Source organism: Nyctereutes procyonoides, unplaced genomic scaffold (genome assembly GCF_905146905.1).
Source record: "Nyctereutes procyonoides isolate TBG_1078 unplaced genomic scaffold, NYPRO_anot_genome, whole genome shotgun sequence".
NCBI lineage: Eukaryota > Metazoa > Chordata > Mammalia > Carnivora > Canidae > Nyctereutes > Nyctereutes procyonoides.
Genome location: NW_026575122.1, coordinates 9730731 through 9750765, shown reverse-complemented (window position 1 = coordinate 9750765; position 20035 = coordinate 9730731). Strand labels below are relative to the sequence as shown.

General features: G+C 35.7%; 1 protein-coding gene across 1 annotated transcript in view; it reads left to right on the top strand.

Annotated features, from left to right (window-relative positions):
• Window positions 1-20035, top strand: part of GLRB (glycine receptor beta) — a 94124-nt gene that overhangs the window by 2672 nt on the left and 71417 nt on the right. The gene's annotated exons all lie outside the window — the stretch shown is intronic.

Here is a 20035-nt window from a genome sequence, read left to right as displayed (position 1 = left end):
GAAGAAGAAAATTCACGTGATAGGTCAGTTTTTTTATTTCAATATTTTTCTGCAAAGGACCTAGATTGGAAAGTTAGGATATTTTTCAAGAACTGTGTCACTAAACTTGAAGTTACTTGTAAAACAAAATTTAAATCCAAATTGCCCACTCCTTTTGTGGTTTGGACTTTCTTTCTTTCTTTCTTTTTTTTTTTTTTTTTCAATAGGAGTGGTTAATATTACTGGCAAATAACAGCATATTTTTAATAGTACCTAATGGTTAGGGCAATTGAAGAATATGTCAGTAAATAACTTTCACAAATATGTGTTTTTGGGTAATGAGGTAACCTATACAGTGATCTGAAATAAGAATTCATTTGCTGTCATGGGTCATCTTTTAATTAAGATTTTTTAAATGCTGTATTGGTCACGGGTAACGCTTCAGCATCAGTATTACCGAAAGGTAGACTATCGTATTCTGTAAGAGATAGTAAGGCACATTCTGGGAAGTTTATTTTGTTAAGAAAGGATATAAGAATTGGTATTTTGGAACAGATATTTTTATGAATATGTGAGATTAGAAGTCTGGAGACAGAGTCATGATGCATATATAGTCTAGCATTAAGTAAAGCTCCCAATTTAGAAGTATCTCCTGGTTTTCAAGTTTATTAGTCCTGCTTGTTTCAGCGCTGCAGAGTCTGATATCAGGGCCAGATTTCTGGGTGTGTAACAGAATGGCCCTGATATACTGATGTGTCCCTCCTCGGCCACCTCCCAATTGGGTATGAAGTATCTGATGGGGCAGGTTCAGGAATAATCACCATCTGCAGCTTTCACTACTCTTGAGTGCTCAGAGTTTTTGCATCACAACCAGGAGATAAGCGTTTTAGGGAACTGGACATTGTCAGGCCTTACTCCTCCCAAGCAAGAGGACATATACTCATGTTTTAGATATTTTTATATTAACTTTTTACTTGATGAATGTTGGCATATTGATATAAACTGTTGCATGTGTCTTACAGTCATGGTGATTCTATGTGTAGAGTCAGGCCAACTTCAGCCAGTCAGGTTTCTTTATATGTGAAAGTTGATAGGGCCTTTTTCCTCTGCTTCCTGCCCACCTCCCCTCCCCTATCAAATGTCATCAAAGAGTTCTGACAATGGTGACAGCAAGCCTTAGGATTACCACATTATCTTTTTTTAAGATTCATTTTATTTATTTATTTTTTTACAGATTTTATTTATTGCTTGATGAGAGACACAGAAAGAGAGGCAGAGACATAGGTAGAGGGAGAAGCAGGCTCCCTGTGGAGGAGCCTGATGCCGGACTCAATCTCAGGACCCTGGGATTGAGCCAAAGACAGATGCTCAACCACTGAGCTATCCAGGTGTCCCTTAAGATTTATTTTATTTATTTTAGAGAAGGGTAGGGGCAGAGGAAGAGAGTCTTCAAGCAGACTACCCCACTGAACTTGGAGCCCAACATGGGCTCGATCTCACAACCTGTAAGAGCACCACCTGAACCAAAACCAAGAGTCGGATGCTTGATTGACTGAGCCATCCGGGAGCCCTTAACTACAGACTATCTTACAAGAGTCCTTTAGAGGACATTCTGTCCCTTTTCAGAATTACACTATTAAATTGTCTTACATATAAACTGGCTATATCCTTACAGTGTCTATAGTTACTAAAGACAAATTTTTAAAGTTGTATCTAGTAGTTTAAGAGTGAAACATTTAGGTTCTCTTTTGGTGAATATGGAAATCATCAAATAGAAGATCCAATATACACTTGGTAAGCCCGTATCACAGTATTTTAGGCATGCTGTATAATTAATTGACACTTTATCTTTGAAAATTTCTACCATGAAATTTAAAATTATAATTTTATTTTATTTTATTATAATTATGAGACTAAAAGATAAAACTTTATCAACAGTTGCCATGGTGATGCTGCCAAAAATCTGAGGTATTAAAAAGTAGATGTGCCTTGGAGAATAAGATCTTTTTTTTTTTTTTAAGATTTTATTTATTATTCATGAGAGACCCAGAGAGAGAGAGAGAGAGAGAGAGAGAGAGAGAGGCAGAGACACAGGCAGAGAGAGAGAGAAGCAGGCTCCCCGCAGGGAACCCGATGTGGGACTCGATCCTGGGATTCCAGGATCATGCCCTGAGCCAAAGGCAGGTGCTAAACTGCTGAGCCACCCAGGGATCCCCAGAGAATGAGATCTATACATTTTTTTGTTTGAGCATTTTATTAAGAATTTTGATTTATTATCACTGATGATGAACTTCAGAAGACTAGAATTTTCTGTTTGGATACATTATATTAAATTGTGTTGAACATCCAGATTAAGAATCTTAGCTATAATAATGTGCTGTAAAAGAACATGCAAATCATTTGTGTATTAGAGCATGATCCAGTTAGCTTATCTTATATAAATCGATAAAGTATAAAACATTTTGACTAAGAGGAATATTTGAGATTTTGAAAGTTAGGGAGATACCACCATAATGCCCTTTAATATAGTGATCTCTTGCTCAGTGATTTTTAAAATTTATTTAGACTTTTTTTTTTAATAGAGTTGATGAAACCGTGGGGTTGTATACACGTATGCAGTTAATGTGTGAGTATAGCAAACGTTTCCCCTTCTGTTGTAACAATATCCTCTCCCCCAACCAAGACTATAAATAAGAAGAAAAATGTTTTAAAGTGTAGAAGAAATAAAAGGCTTGGGGTCCTTAACATTCTGGGGTTTAATCTTGAGACCGAGCTTGAATTGTATCATAAACTTTTCCTGGCTCTTTTCCTACTTTTTCTTTAACTCACATTGTTTTGAGATGCTATCACGTAAATTTATGCTATTGTTTTCTGATGTGTAAGTGAAACAGTGGTACCACGTTGACAAGCAATCTGATAAATTTCCTTTGAAAAACTTCAGAAATTTAATAATCTATTAAAATATAAGAAATAAACTGTAAATGAGAAAATGTTTTTGATTAGGTCCTTGGATACAATGTTTTATCATGCAGCTTGAATTTCACTTAAGCCTTCATCTGTTGGTCTCTCCTCTGACTATACAGTCTGCCTGAGTGATTCTGTCCAAACCTATGCTGTAACTACCATCTATTCACTGTTAAGTCTCTATGTCCATCCCAAGGTTCTTTGAAGAATGGCATATCCATTCATCCAGTGTTTCGGGCTGGCTACCCTATTTTGATCTCAAACTCAATGTAAAATGATAAAACCTGAATTCAGAAATCCTCTCCACCTCTCCTGATGCAGTGTTCCCTTCTCCAGCAAATGGTACCGCTACCTCTTTAGACCTTCTCTTTCTACAGTAGCATCTAAAATTCATTAGGGTCCAAGACTTTGCGGTTCAGAGTCTTTCTCATCTCTGGAATATGTCCTTCATTTTCACTCCCCTGTGGGCCCTGCTTTAATTACTCCTCTCCACACATTTTGGTGAACAGTTTATTAGTCATCCTGCTTCTTTCTTGTCTTCCTGCATCAATCATGTTGGACATTGCCCCTAGAGTATGTTTTCTAAATCTTCAGTCTAGGCAGGTAGTTCCCATGCTTAGACCTCTTGAAGGGCCTCCCTAGCTTTCTGTGGCTCCACAGACAAGACTCTTGCTGAACTGGCCTCTGGCTCATTTCTTGGCTCCACACACAAAGCTCTTGCTGAGCTGGCCCTCTGACCCCTCCAGCAGTATCTTTCTATCCCAGCCCCCCCTCCCAACCCAACACGTGAGTCAGGTTTTGTACACACTTGACCTTTCACATTGCCTTTCTCTGAAATGCCAATGCTTTCCTTTTTTCTTTAGTTAACTCCTGCCTCAGTGGTTTTGCCCAAACCCGTGGCTATAAATAGCATCTTTCACTGTTGACTCTTCTTAGAAAGCAAAATTCAACTGAGTAAATTTCCAGATCTAATTGGCTTTATAAGCAGTTGATGAATCAGGCAGCAAGTAAAGAGATTGCTCTGAGGAGTTCTACAAGTGGAAGGTTTTTATAGGAAGGAGAGTGTGGCAATAAGCTATCAGCAAAAGAAAGGATTGCTTCAGGCAAGTCTACCTTCCCTTAAGGAGAAGGGCAGGAGATTTTATTAGGTAGATTACCTCATCTTTTGGAGGATGGAGAGGGCACATGTGACAGATTCCTCATTGATGCTGATCAGAAAATTCCTGACTAACCAATTAAGACTATGTCTTTAAGTTAGGTGGAAATGCAGTTGGGTTAGGCATTAGGTCTGTTTTGGTGACTTGGCTTAAGTGACACCATTTTGGGCAGTGATTTTCTTTTTAACACCCCTAAGTCTGTATGTCTGGCCCAGACCTCTCTGAGGAGCACCACACCCATATAACCAAATTTTAATCTGACTGTCCCATAATGACTTCACACTCAAACATTGCTGTCTCCTTTGGGAAAACTTTCCTAATCTGATCATTTGACTTATATAATTGCACTCTATGCCTTCATAGTTCCCTGATTGCCTATCACGTTCATAATACTGTATAGCAATCATCAATTGTAACTGTCTGCTTTCCCCACCACTAGATTGTAAGCTCCTTGGGAGCAGTGTCTTATTGACTCAATCACCAGAGATCAATTGAGTGCCTGAAAGGAAGTATCCATACAATAAAAATTTGTTTAATGAGTGAATAAAAACCTAAAGATATTTGGCTTTTGCTGAGGTACTTGATTTTTGTTAGGTCCTTGAAAATAAATAGTCCCTGTGGGCCATATTCAGAAATATGGTCTCAAAATAGGGGCAACGAGATGAGTTAACACCTGGGTAATTAGTGGAACATCTCTAGCTTAGTTGGTTTCCTGGCAAAATTTTCGCCTTATCATGTTTAACATTTTACCAATGACTAAAATAAGAATGTACAGAGGAAACACCCAAACTGGGGATCATGTGATTTGGGGACATAGAATGAGGATCTGAGCTACAACTAGGATCTACTATGATCTTGAAGGGTTGGAGTAATGGGTTAAATATAAAAAAGATAGATGGAAATATAAATTGGGCTTTTGTCCAGAAAACATCTGTGCAAGTATAGGATGGGAAAACTTGGTATGGTAGAGAACATTTGGGAAAAAAATTTAAGTAATACATTAATCATTTATAAAATATGTATATGTATAGTATGTATACATGTATTATATGTATATAATATGTATGATACAAATGAGTATAGCTACTTAAAGAAACCAGGATTGTTCTTTTTGAAAGATTTGTTTATTCATGAGAGGCATAGAGAGAGAGAGAGACAGAGACACAGGCAGAGGGAGAAGCAGGCTCCGATCAGGACTCCATCCCAGGCCCTCAAGAGATCACGCCCTGAGCTGAAGGTAGACACTCAACCACTGAGCCACCCAGGCACCCCAAGAAACTAGTATTTTTTTATTTTGCCAATTTTATGTTAAGTGTATTTTCTTAATAGAATGATATTTAAAGCAAGACTTACAGAGATTTCTGTCTGCATTGTGATAGTATTTTCAGGGGAGAGAAATAAAAACGATTGACATCATTAAAATCATGTCATATTAGGGAGATTGAAAAAAACTGAGATATTGGGAAGTTGTTTTGATATGATTGAAAACTATGACATAGATGAGAAAGTAGACTTTGCTGCTTGGCACCAATAGTGAAAACCAGGACTAATGAGTAGAAGCTATGGGTGGTATATTTTTAGCTCTCAGGAAGAACTTTCTGGTAAGAGTTCTGCCTAAATATAATTGCCTGGGAAGGGAGTTAGTGGAGTCCCGTGTAACTGGAGGCGCTTGGCATGAGGGGTATTATTTGACAGATATATTTTATAGAAAGTTTGAACATTGGATAGATAGGTGGTTAGACTAGATGGTGATATCCAAGGTAATTTCAGTTTGCCAGATTTTTAAGAATCTTTGATTCTAATGTATTCTATTTTATTACAGTCTTACTATTGATCCAATAGAAGGGAAAGAATAATTTGAAAATTTTATCCCAATACAGATTTAAGCCGATCTGCCTTGATTTTTGGTGCATTGTCTTGGAAAGCTCTACCACATTAAATAAACATAGCTTGTTCTGTCGTTAATAAGAAGGATTTAAAAAACTTCAGTGGTAGAGTTTCTTCTTGGAATTTCCTGAACGATCATATTTTAAAAGTATCTCTTTCAAACCCAGAAAGTCTTCCTCTTTTCTGACCTAAACCGATAGGAAGAAATATGTCTCAAATAGTGACTGGTGGATGGCAGATATTAGTGATCTAATCAATGGCTGCCATAACTTGTAAGAATGCATAGGTTTATGGGCTTGTATTTATAGGTGTTTTACATATGAAAGCAGAACATTTTAAAATATACGTTCAGAACTTTTGAATGAATAAACCAAAACAAAACACAATTATCTCAACAACAACAAAAAAAAACGTTACTTGTCATTTCGATTTGTGCTCCCAGAAGACATAATTACACTTTTCAATACTGAATTTAAAGGTGCCTGGGTAGCTCAGTCTATTAAATGTCCAACTTTTGATTTCAGCTCATGTCATCTCAAAGTTACGAGATCCAGCCCCACTTCAGGCTCTGCACTCCATGGGAAGTCTGCTTGACATTTTCTCCCCCTCTGCCCCTCACTCACTCAAATATGCGCTCTCTCTGTCTCTCTCTGAAATAAATAAATCTTTAGAATACATACAGAATTTGGCTGGGCTGTAACGTCTTGGCACATGCTGCCATATTTTACCATCAGTAAGCCTAGGGAACGTTTTACCACTTGTTGAGGATGGTTTGAATTTCAAGTATCTGATAGCTTACAATAAGTGCACAAATGTTTACAAGTTAAATTTAAAATCTCCTTTGCCCATACTTGTATCTTAGGTATGGGGAAGCTTAATAATAAGCCCTTGATTGATACTAGATGAGGCCTGTTATTATTTATATTAGTGTATAGTCATGTTAACTTGAATTTATCTTGTCTTCTTCATGATCTTTCCTCCAGACTGTTGGCACTCTACCTTTAAAATCATGAAAAAGAAGTTTTTACTGTGGTCTTGTGTGCATAACAGGAAGCATTGTAATTTCTTTATGTTAGTTTGTTCACAAACCAAAAAAGATTGTGTAAAAGTATTTGGTATTTTTTTATGATAATTTTTTGTCTCCTTTATAGAGAGATCTTGTACTGCTTAATGATAGCATTTGTACACATCAGTTTTATGTGGTAGAAGGGTGGGGATACTGAATAATCAAAGCTATTGTGTATTGGCCAAGTATAATATTAGCTATTTTATACCTACCATTGATTACTAGAGGGGGTTGATTTTAGTTTAGTTCTAGTTTCTGCCTAGTGGAAATGTTCAAGAGAAGTTCACGATAAATGGCCAAAAGATGAAAGGCTGATTGCAAAAGGGTAGGAGTAGTCTCTGTAATGAATACAACTGAAAATTGCCTATGTTATTAGTACTATAACATATCTAGATTGAATATTCCACTAATGTTTAGTTGCGTATTGTCTTACTACCTACTGAACAGTCCCAGCTTAATGGCATGCCTTTCTTTTGCCATCAACTGAATTAATTATCTTCCCTTTCCAAATAATTTCCCAGGTTTTGAAACTGGCATCTTCATTACTCTAGCTACTCAGGCATGAAACTTAAATAGAACCTGTCCTTCTTTCTCTGAGAATGATTTCCTATATCTGTCATGTTCATTGCATTTCCACTTACCATCATTTTGAACAGTTTTCATCAATATTTTTCTAATTATTTTTCCTATTTTTTCTCTGCTCATTATCATTCATCTTACATATTGTTTCCATTTTCATCTTGTTAATATTATGTTCAAGAACCACAATGGCTTCTTTCTGCGTGATGTATCCCAGTGCAAACTTTTTACTTTGATTTTCAAGGGTTTCTCTAGTTTGCATCCCAAACTTTATGTGAAACTACCCTCTAATTTTAGAAAGGCTGATCTATCGTTGCTTCTTAACTTCTCTTGCTATTGCTTATGCTTAGACATGTTTATGTTAGAGTGACAACTTCCAGCTTAATCTGTGTAGTTTTTAACCAGTCCTTCAGGACTCGTCTTAAATATTACCATGCCTTATGAAAGTCTTAAAATAATTAGAAGTTTCAGTTGAGAATTAGATTAATATAAATTGATAACTTGCATTAGCTCTTAATACTTTCTTGGTCACTGATAGAAATACTGTGTTTAAGAAGAAAAAAGTGTTAATATGGTGGATATAAATTCTGGTTACTATCATTTGTGATGGTTAGAATTACATGAGCGTTTGTTCAAGGAATCACGATCAGGGTTGCAGAAACATGAAAATTTGTTGTTAGACCTAATGTTAACTCCCTCTTCTTGAACTCTTCAAATCCTTTTTGTCCATGGTGTATGATTTGGCATTTGATTATATTTAATACTAATACTCTTCAGATGATATCTTTTATTTTCTAGTCGAACCATATTGTGTATATATTGACTCTAATACATGGAAATATACACACCTCATCATATATGTATACACACACATCCATCTCATTTCAAATATTTACAATTGAGATGGTTAATATATTAACTCTAACCATATATAACAAATGTCTGTATACACACCTATTAGCCTGCATAAGTGAGGCTCTAATGCAAAGAATCTTGAAGTTGGTAGAGTATAAAAGCACATATATACATATATATATACTCACATATATTTAATATATATGTGAAAGCATATATATATATATACACACACAAACATTATACACATACATATACAATTTTATATATACTACTGCTTCATAATTCTTTGCATAAGAACCTCACTGCTTGCTAAATCAAATGGAATAAAATAGATGACTGGCTATATAGAGGAAACAAATCAATCTTTTGGTGAGTCAGTGGCTCACTGGAATTGTGATTAAAGGTAACACCTCTAAGCATATATTATTTAAAGTTCCCTTTGTATGTCTGCTAAATCTTGATGGCTTGATAATACAGGAGAAAGAACACTGCTATACCTCAATTAGTACTTTGCTGATTGGCTTTATGACCTTTCGATAAGTCACTAATTTTAGGGAGACGTGGGTCATGTATAGGGAAAAGTTTGATCTCCGTAGTCTCCTAATTTCACTAATTCATTCATTTATGACAACCGTGTTTTTTAAGACTTAAGGGTTTTTTTTTTTTAAGATTTTATTTATTTATTCACGAGAGAGAGAGAGAGAGAGGCAGAGACACAGGCAGGGAGAGAAGCAGGCTCCATGCAGGGAGCCTGATGTGGGACTTGATCCCGGGACTCCAGGATCACGCCCTGGACTGAAAGCAGGTGCTAAACCGCTGAGCCACCCAGGAATCCCAACCAAGTTTTATTTATGATTCTTTTGGTACCTTTATATTCAGGATTTTGTTGTTGTTGTTTTTAGGATTATGCTTTAAGATTTAAAACCAGTCAAGCCAAACCAACAGAAAAAGAATACACAAAATTCTGTTTCTTGACCAAGTTAATTACAAAGAAATCTAAATTTCAGACTTGATTTATCAAAATGTAGGTATTTAATTGTATCCCAAAGTAAATTAATGTATGTGGCAAGTGAATCGTTTGCATTCCTAGCTTACCAGTTTTTCACAAATTAAGGAATTTGACTAACAAAAAATGTATCTTTTTTCCTCCTTTTGGTGGATAATACAATAAAACAGTGAAGAATGGAGTATATTTGCAGAAGTCTCTCTGTTCTTTTTGTGCTACTACCTGGAAGAGGCACAGCACTGCTGTGTTCCAGAAAGCAGAGAACCTTTCATAAATGAGTTATAAATGGGTTCCTTTACCATACACATTTTATGAAAATTTACACTTAGAATTCATGAGGCAAATTATTCAAATTTATGTACATACAAATAGCTCCTCTGAGAGATGATGTAAATATGAAATAATATTTCTAGAGCTCTGATTGGAATAACAGCAAAACACTGATTAAATCACTAATAGAATATGTTTGGTAACTTGAAACATCTGACCTTTATTAGTCCTCTTGTAAGAGAACAATAGTATGAATTCATGACTGTTCAGGAATGCTTACTGCTCTGATTCCTGAGAAAACCTAATAAAAAGGCCAACCTATTACTGCGTGGATGTGCAGTGAGTATTCTTTTGCATCAATAGTTAGGTCTCTGTTACACCATCGGCATAACTGAAAAAATGATCCAAAGCTCTAACTGCAGCACTATTTAATATCATCCAGAAGTCTCATATTCATTTGATTATAATATTTTTTGGCTTAATTCTACATATGTAGATGTTTTCAGTTATTAAGAATCTGTATTGATTTATTTTGTGTAGTGATCTAGTCTTGGCTGGGTCTTCACTATGTTTTCAATAATCCTTTACTTGGCCCTTAGTGGCTCTATTTTTCTGTCTCTCTAATAATTGTTTCATCCTTTATCCTGCCCCTTTGAGTCTTAGAATAAAGGCTTAGTTTTCACTTCAAAGAAAAAAAAATAGAAGTCATTGGGCAGAAACTCCCCCAGTGTCCCTCTGTCTTCACTCTAAAGCTACGTGTAACATTATCCTTTCTTTTCTCCTTTGCATCTGACTTAACAGGAAAAGGGACTTCCTTTTGTTCATCCCTGGACCCATTTCTTCTACCCTCTTCTGAGACCTCTCTCTATTACCTTACCTTTGCTCTCCCAAGTTTTCTTTTTTTTTTTTTTTTTTTTAAGATTTTATTTATTTATTCATGAGAAACACAGAGAGGCAGAGACACAGGAAGAGGGAGAAGCACGTTCCCCTCAAGGAGCATGATGTGGGACTCCATCCCCGACCCCAGGATCATCCCTTGAGCCAAAGGCAGACACTCAACCACTGAACCACCCAGGTGTCCCTCTCCCAAATTTTCGATATGCTTTTTCCTTTGGCTGTTTTTTTCCTAAGGGTTTGCAAAAATAATGAAGGGTCTCTCAACTGAAAAAAACAAACCAGTTTTTATTTTCCTATTTCATTAACTTTTTTTCCCCCTATGTTCACTGTCATGTATCTGAAACTAATAGGCTACAATAGTCTATAGTTTCTCAGGGATGTTCATTATTCCTTTTCTTTCCTTGAATTTCTTTAAATTATGAAAGCCGTACATTATTACGGTAACAAATGAAACAATATGTACCACTTAATATTCTGGATACTTGCTCTTCTGTTAATATTAACTCCTGTCACCATTGTACTTTTTGGTAAAGATACTTTTATTCCTTTTAAGCAAATCTACTGACTTTTGAGTCTTTTTGTACTGGATAAAAACTAATGATTGTCTTTTGCATCCTGACACAGTCTCCTATCCCACCCACCTACCTTCTGGCTACTGCACTCGACTCATTCCTGGAACTATTTTCTACCTTCCTGACTTCAACCGATTAGCCGCCTTCACTTGCTATTCCTTTTTTCTGTCTGTACTGAAATCCTGATTTTTACTAGATATTTGTTCTTGGTCCTTTTAGCTTCTTACTCATCAGTCTTCCCATGAGTAATTTCTACTGGTATCTGTGGTTATTCACAAATCTTTATCTCTAGGTGTAACTACTCCCATGAGTTCCCCATAATTATTTTCAATATCCTACTGGACCTCAGAGTTAATGTGTGAAGCCAGCCCTTCAGTCTGCATTTCCCAGCCTTGTATTCAGCCTTTCATGAGGAATGGCAACAGCACCTTTCTTTTCTTCCATGAACTCGCTCCCTGATCATCTCATCGATTACCTAGTCTGTTGATTCTTATTGAGAAATGACTCTTGCATCTTGCTGTTTCTCTCCATCTTTGGAGGTCTTTGTCAGGCTCTCATCATTTCACCTCGAATCTCTTATTGCGATTACTTACCTAGGTGCCTGATTTCCATCCTGTCTTCTCCACTTTAGTTCATATTGCATGACAGTAGCTCTCAAACTGTTGATCTCAGCACCTCTATACGATCTGAAACGTTGTTAAGGACACAAAGAGTTTTAGTTTATGTGAGTTTTGTCTTCTAATACTGCCTTATTATAAATTGAGACAAATATTTTGAATGTTTTTAAAGCACTTCTAATAATGTACTCATTATATGTTAACGTAAACAACTTAATTCATATGAAAGTGAAACTATATTTTCAAAAATAAAAATAGTGGGGAGAGTGACCATTGTTTTACATTGTTGCCTATCTCTTTGATGGCTGGCATAAGGGAAGAGAGCCAGATTCTCATGTTGGCCTTGTGATATATTGTTTTGTTTGAAGTAGGTAAAGAAAGGATGACCTCACACAGACATGTGATTAGAAAAGGGAAGAGTAGTTTAATAGCCTTTTCATAACTGAATATTCTTCTTTTATGCCATGCCAAAATTTACCAACTGATAATTTTTTTAAAAGCTAGTTGCAATGTAAATTCTCAAATCAGATCAGTGAATATTCTGTTTTCTGTTGCACTAAAATCCACTGGTTTTGCACTTTTTTTTTTTAGATTTTCTTAGTTTTATTACTCTTTACATTTTTTCAGTGTCTTAATTATTTTTTGGAACAATTTAATTTCTGCTTTTTTTCTAGTTTTACTAAGATATAGTTGACCTATAGTATTGTATTAGTCCAAGCTGTACAACATAATGATTTGATATATGTAAATATAGTGAATTGATCGAAATAGGTTTGGTTAACATCCATCAAATCTAAACAAAGCTACACATTTTTGTTTTTCTTGTGATGAGAACTTTTAAGATTAACTCTCTCAGCAACTTTCAAACATACAGTATTATCTTGTTAACTGTAGTTACAGTGAGTGGCTCTTTTTCCCTAACATGATTTTATTACATCCTGCCTTGGTCAGTAAGAAAATACCGGTTTGCTAGGTTTTACAAATGTTGACACGTTTCATTATACAATATCAAAAAATATCAAAAAATCACATCCATTAAATGTCACTTCCGATCTCATTGGAAAGTCTGTTAAGTATTGGAAAGCTGTCAAGCTCATGAGATGAATATTAACATTTCTAAAAATTCTAGTTTGTGTGAAAATTTACATTTTTTATTGACAGCAAATCTCATGCTCTTTATAGTTTTTCTTGAAGTTATAAGCTCTCTTGATTCACTGTTGAAAATTTTTTGCTAAGTACCTAAGACTAAATTACCATAATTTTTTTATGGGGTTCCATGAAAACGGTGTTCCATAAAAAGTAGCTAGTTTAACTAGAACATCAGTCCCCGGAATGCTTTTCTTAGGAACAGTTAACATAGTTTGGCATGCAGTAGAAGTGCTCTATAGATCTTACCTTTTTCACACAGAATATTAAGATGATGTGGATTTAAATTTAAAAGTTCAATAAAATTAGCATTTTTAAACTGCTCCTTTAAGAACATTACTTAGGAACACTATTTTTCAAATTATTTATTTCTTTAATTACTGATAGCTTGTAGTAGTAAAGAATACAATGACTATTAGTACATATTGGTATTATTTTCTTTTTTTAAAGATTTTATTTATTTATTCATGAGAGATAGAGAGAGAGAGGCAGAGACACAGGCAGAGGGAGAAGCAGGCTCCATGCAAGGAGCCCAATGTGGGACTCAATTCCAGGTCTCCAGGATCAGGCCCCGGGCTGAAGGTGGCGCTAAACTGCTGAGCCACCTGGGCTGCCCTGGTATTATTTTTTTTATTTGTGCACCAGCAGCTTTATTCACTGTTGCTTTTGCACCATTAGTGCAAATGTCAGTATAGTGAAACAATGTAATATTTTAAATTAGTATTATTATCATGAATATAGTTTTGACTCTGTGGACCACCAGAAAAGGTCTTGGGTACCTTTAGGTGTTTGTGGACTACACTTTGAGAACTACTGTTTTATAGTGTCAACAGATTTGTGATGCTCAGTGTATATCCAATCATTCATTTCTCTTTCTTTTTAAAAAGATTTATTTATTTGAGGAGGGGGAGGGGCAAAGAGAGAGGGAGAGAGAATCTCCAGCAGACTACCCTCTGAGTGAGCAGCCTGACTTGGGGCTCAACTCCAGGACCCCGCAATTATGACCTAAGCCAAAATCAAGAGTCAGATACTTGACTGACTAAGCTATGCAGACATCCCTGTCCCTTTTCACTTCTACGTCTACCTCTAGCATGTTCCTGGCATTTAACTTCTCAGTGGTCCAGATCCCTTTGTGAGCCTGTACTGTCGTTCCTACTGTAATCACCTCCTCAGATTTACCCTTGCCTTCTCTGTTTTACCAGTTACATGCCTCCTTGCCCCTCTAGCTCCAGCTCAGAGGTCATCCACTCTAAGAAACTCTTACTCCATGCATAATTATTTTTTCCATGCATAACTAAATGATTAAGAAATAAAATTAATAATGATAAATTTGAAGGGAAACTAGTTGAATCAATCGAGAGGAAGAAGAATTGGATTGATGTTCTGGAGAAGAATTGGCTTCACTCTGTTACTAACTCATGGTGTGTCCTCAGATAAGTAACCTTCTATCTTAATAATCATGATTTGTAAAATGAAGGAATTAGCAATATGATTTATGAATTTCTCACAGTAATTGGGAGAAAAGATTATTTGGAATTTTAACATGTGGAAACAATATCTTGAGTCAGAAGACCTTAGTTCTGTTCTAGAAGACATTGAAACATTTGTGACCTTGAATGAACAATTGTTATGCCTCTCCAGTCTTCAGTTTTCTCATTTATAAATTGGAAATAATCTCTACCTGCTTCACAGAGCTTCTCTGATAATTAGAAATTGTGTATGAAAGTGTCTTCTGAACTGTAAAATTTCTACAAAGTGCATTACCTATGTTTGTGTATTATTGAACCCTTTTAAGGGGTTCACAGGAATTTTGCATATTTTATTCTTGGTCCCTTTCTTCTGTCATTACTTAGGCTAATTTTTATAGGCAGAAAAAGTAATCATGGAGAAAATATCTGAGAAGCTTGTTTAGATACAACTTTCTCATCGATTCATGTTGCTAGGACTTGGGTCAGTGCAACATTTGTGGCACACTCTCTCAATGCAAGGGTGAGTGCCATGTGCTTGGCATATGACCCTATTTAATTCAGTGCATCTATATAGCAGGAAACATCATTCACCCTTTATATATGAAAAGTTTGTGTTGTGGAGCGTGTTCATGTAGATTTCTTAAGGTCATAAGTTTAGTAGTATTCTAGTTATCTAATCTAGATGGGTATTTTCGGCCAATTTTTCCTCATACAGCATATCATAGTCCGTGAGATGGAAGGCAAGAAAACCAAGATCAAATAGCTTTCTTAAGGGCATATCCCTGGCTAGGAGCTGGGAGTAAAACTTAGGTCTTCTCATTCTTAGTCCAATTTTTTTTTTTATTAGCTTTCTTTCCAGTTTGTATTTATTTAGTTGTTGCTTTCACCAATAAGAACTCATTTTTCTTTATCTTGACTTCACTTATCCTTTTTATATTTTTATCATTTTCAAATAACATGTTAGGCTTACCTGTGGGCTTTTACTAAGATTTAAAACTCATGGAAGTTCCATCTCAATAACGAAATGTCAGTTTCTGAGCACACAGTCTTACAGTCTTCCTGTTCATCATTGTGTGTCCCACCACATAAAAACCAGTCATTAGTCTGATTCATGGTATTCAATTTGGATGTTAGTTACCAGTGGAGTTTTGTAAATCAGAAGTCATTCTGAGCTACAGTTGTCAGGAAACAGTATAGGATGCATTCTTTCTTCATATTGCATATACTCACTCAATGAGATCTACAAAGGCATCACTACAAAGGAGATGAAGTGTAAAACACAGTTCTCTGGCTCTGCTTTCAAGAGAAAAAAAGCAATAGTCCAGTTCTTCGGTGATAAAATAGGGAATTATTTTTTAGTGACCACAACAAATTTGGACACATGCATTTACCCCTTTTATATAGAATATTAGAGAATTTTAGTTTTAACTAACCAAATAATTCTAGTATCATCTTTTAGTTGCTTTGTACAATCTGTCTCTATTTTTATGTATGTATATATGCAGGTGTTTGTGTCTGCCCGGATGGGTGCATACCCGTGCACACACATATAATTAAATACAAATGTTATTTTGTGGGTTTTGTTTTAAACATTCTGAAGTCTAATATGCAGAGAAATGCACTAATCATAAGTATGCAGTAAAATAAGTTCACATTTAACCATGTAACCAGCACCCACATCTAGAAATAGAACATTAACTCAAATCTTAGAAGCCACTTTATGTCTTCTTCCAATTACTTGCTGCCTTCTTGAAGATTACCATACACTGTATTAAACTTGCCTGTTTTTCAACTACATATAAATCCAGTAAATATCTTTAAGGAGCACCTTAGTCTGTTCCTTTTATTTGTGAGATTCATCTTCAGTGTTCAGTCATTATCATCGCTGCTTGTGTTCTATCGTTCACTGCACTTTATTTTTCTAGTCTACTATGGAGAAATTGGAGTTGTTTTCAAACACACAGACACACATTCTGATAAAGACTCTTATTGAGGACATTTAAAGAACTGCTGGAAATTATTAAGGAAAAGGCAGGCAACCTAATTGAAATGACTTAAAGTCTGTATAGCCAAAAGGCCAATAAGCATATTCACTAGTCTTTAAGGAAATGCAAATTAAAATCACAGTGAGATACCATTGCACATCCACCAGAATGGCTAAAATTTTTTTTAAAAGAGGAAAATGCCAAGTGTTAGCGAGAATCTGAATTACAACTCTCATATCCTGCTGGTGAAAGTTCAAATTGGCATAAGCCCCTGCTAAATCATTTTGACAGCATCTAAAAAAAATCCCTGAATTCATATTCCCTCTCACCCAGCCATTCTGTTCCTAGGTACATACTCAGTGGAAATGTGTATATATTTACCAAAAGATACAAGAATGTTCATAGAGACACTGTATGTAATTACCAAAAACAGAATTCATTTTTTAAAGCCTGGATATGTTCTTTTAATTCAAAATTTCAAATTTTTAGACTAAAATAATAGTATTGCATGAGGAATTGGAACTTTGGCAGTACTAATATAGATTGAGTTGTCTAGAATAAGAATTATATGAAAAAGGTGAAATAGACATTTGGAGCTACATTTAAAATATCCATGATCAAGATTTTTTTTTTAATTTTTTTTTAATTTATTTCTGATAGTCACAGAGAGACACACACAGAGAGAGAGGCAGAGACATAGGCAGAGGAAGCAGGCTCCATGCACCGGGAGCCCCACGTGGGATTCGATCCCGGGTCTCCAGGATCGCGCCCTGGGCCAAAGGCAGGCGCTAAACCGCTGCGCCACCCAGGGATCCCCCATGATCAAGATTGACTCTGGAAATGTGCATATTCTTGCTGACCAAAATTATAGATATAGTCAATTCTGACTTATCAGTGGAATGGAAGGGAGTCATCCTATAGGCAGCTTTATTTTTTTTATTTTTATTTTTTTTAGGCAGCTTTAAATAAAAGGCATAATCATTACTATTTTGAGTGTACTTATATTATTCTGGGATTTCACAATTTTTAGTGCAAATTTCCAATGTAGAGCAAACAGTCTTTCTGGCCCTTAACTGATATACTATCTGCTTCTCATTTCATGTTTTAAAAATGAATCATCTAGTTTAGTCAGTTACTCTTTATTGAGCATTTAGCCAGGCCCTGACCTAGGTGCTTGGGATATAGCTTTGACCAAGACAAAGTTCTTGCTCTCAGGAAGTTTGATACTAGTGGGAGACAGAACATGAACATGTAAACATGAATTTTTAACATGGTAGGTAGTGATCAGGGTTACGGGGAAAAATAGATCAGTATAAGGAGAATTGAGGGTGTGGGGGGGTTGCTATTTTATGCATATTAGTCAAAAATATCTTTCTTATAAAGTAAGATTTGAATCAGGAGCTGAAAGAAATAAACAGTAAAGCCTTGGAGATCTCTCAGAGATACAATGATTCAGGGAGGGGGACACCAAACACCAAAGTCCTTAAGCAGGCTTTATGTGTTCAGACAGCAGTCCAAAGACCAAGAGCAGAGTGGGTGATGGGAAAAGTCAGAAAGTTCATAGATCATTGTAAAGGTGATTCCCATGTTTTGGGTCCAGGAAACAGAAAGCATGAAGTTTTTTTTTTTTTTTTTTTTATTTTATTTACTGAGAAGTCTATTAAAGACTACATTAAGAGTAGATAGAAGGTGAGGAAAGTCAGGAGTTTGGTCTTGGTCATACTGATTTTGGGGTCTCTATTACACTTTAAAGAGGAAATGTCTAGCAAGCCATTGAATATAGGGTCAAAAATTCTGGGGAATGATGTGGTATGGGGCTATAAATCTGTGAGTTGTAAATTAATGAAATGGATGAGGTCACTTAGAAAGTGACTTAGAAAAGAAAAAACATCTGAGAGATGAGTGGGGATGTAGTTGAAGAAATGAGAACAGGCAAAGAAGAATGGGAAGAAGCACCTAGTGAAAGTAAGACTGGAATTAAAGGTCATGTCTCTTACTTAGACCTCTCAAGAAAACCTTTTAAGGGGCACCTGGGTGGCTCAGTGGTTGAGTGTCTTCCTTTGGCTCAGGGCGTGATCCGAGGTCCTGGGATCAAGTCCCACATCAGGCAGGTTCCCTGCATGGAGCCTGTTTCTCCTCCCTCTGCCTGTGTCTCTCATGAATAAATAAATAAAATCTTTAAAAAAATCTTTTAAGAAGGTTGGACAGGCATAAACAATATCAAATAGCACCATTAGATTGAGAGAGGTGAGCATTGAGAATTGGTGATTGCATTTGACATCATTGACCTTGATAGCACTTGTTTCCATAGACAGTTTCAAAATTTTGCTACATTGGATTTAAAAGACTTTAGCAAAGAAATGGGGGCTGAAAGCATTAAAATTCTTCTGAGGAATTTTTATGTAAAGGGAAGCAGAGTAGTAATGAATAGTCAGAGGGAATGTAGAGTCAAGAGGAAGAGTTTTACAGATGAGGATAATAAAGTATATTTGTAAGGTAGCGAAAAGGTTCTGGTAGAGAAAGCTCATGATGCAGGAGAGCAGGGATAGTTGCTGGAGTGATTCCATAAGGACAGAAACTCACAGAGAAGTGGAAAATGTAACCTTGAATAGCATTTTAGCTCTTTTTCCAGCTTGTCTACAAGGTTCAGGATGATAGATAGAAGAAAATCAGATAAGTAATAGTTTTGCTTAAAAGTCCTGTTACATCGGGAAACATGAAAAGGGACTTCATCTGGTATCAGCATATTCCACCTACTGTCCTTGGCATTTATTTATTCTATGCAAGACACAGACACCAAAAGAAAATCTTCTGATAGATAACGGAGTATCAACTTTATTTCTCTTAAGTCTCCATTATATAACCATGCAGGATCTGTACAACCTGTGCAGGTTTTAATTGACTGATACCCCCGTGCCATGAAGTAGATAACTGGTTATGGTTCATTGATCTGTCTCTGCGGGTTCTGGAAGATTAGTTTACAGAGCTGCAGATTGTTTTCCTTCCATATACTTGTTTGCTTGTCTTTGGAATCCCATTTCTAAGCCATATTGCACCTACTACCTTTCAATAGTATGTAAAATTTTAGGGAAAAACCCACTTGAACAAGAATATTAAGACTTCCTTATGGATGGCAGTGACCTTGTACAGGAAGGGATAAATTTTACAAGACATGAACTACTACTATCTTTTATATATTAATTCAAACTCTTCATCTTAAATGAAAATAGAAGTTTTATTTTTGAAATAGAAGGGTTTTTTGAGTTCTTCCTATAGAAGTGACCAATTGTTGACTCAACTATTAATTAGGCCAAAGAACTTTAATTAGAAAACCAAGTTATTAAAACTCCAATTGATAGTATTCATAATTCTTAAATCTTAGCTCATGTGAAAATTCTTAAATTTCTACTTCAAAAAGTCTGCCTATGTATATCAATTCATAATCACCTTCTGTATTTGAAAGTCTTTTATCCTTATGTTACGTCCTACCAGAATCCAAAATATAGAAATCAAAATTGATTATTTGAGATCAAGGAACATTTTAAATACTTGAATTTTAAATCAATACAGACATTTACTTTAT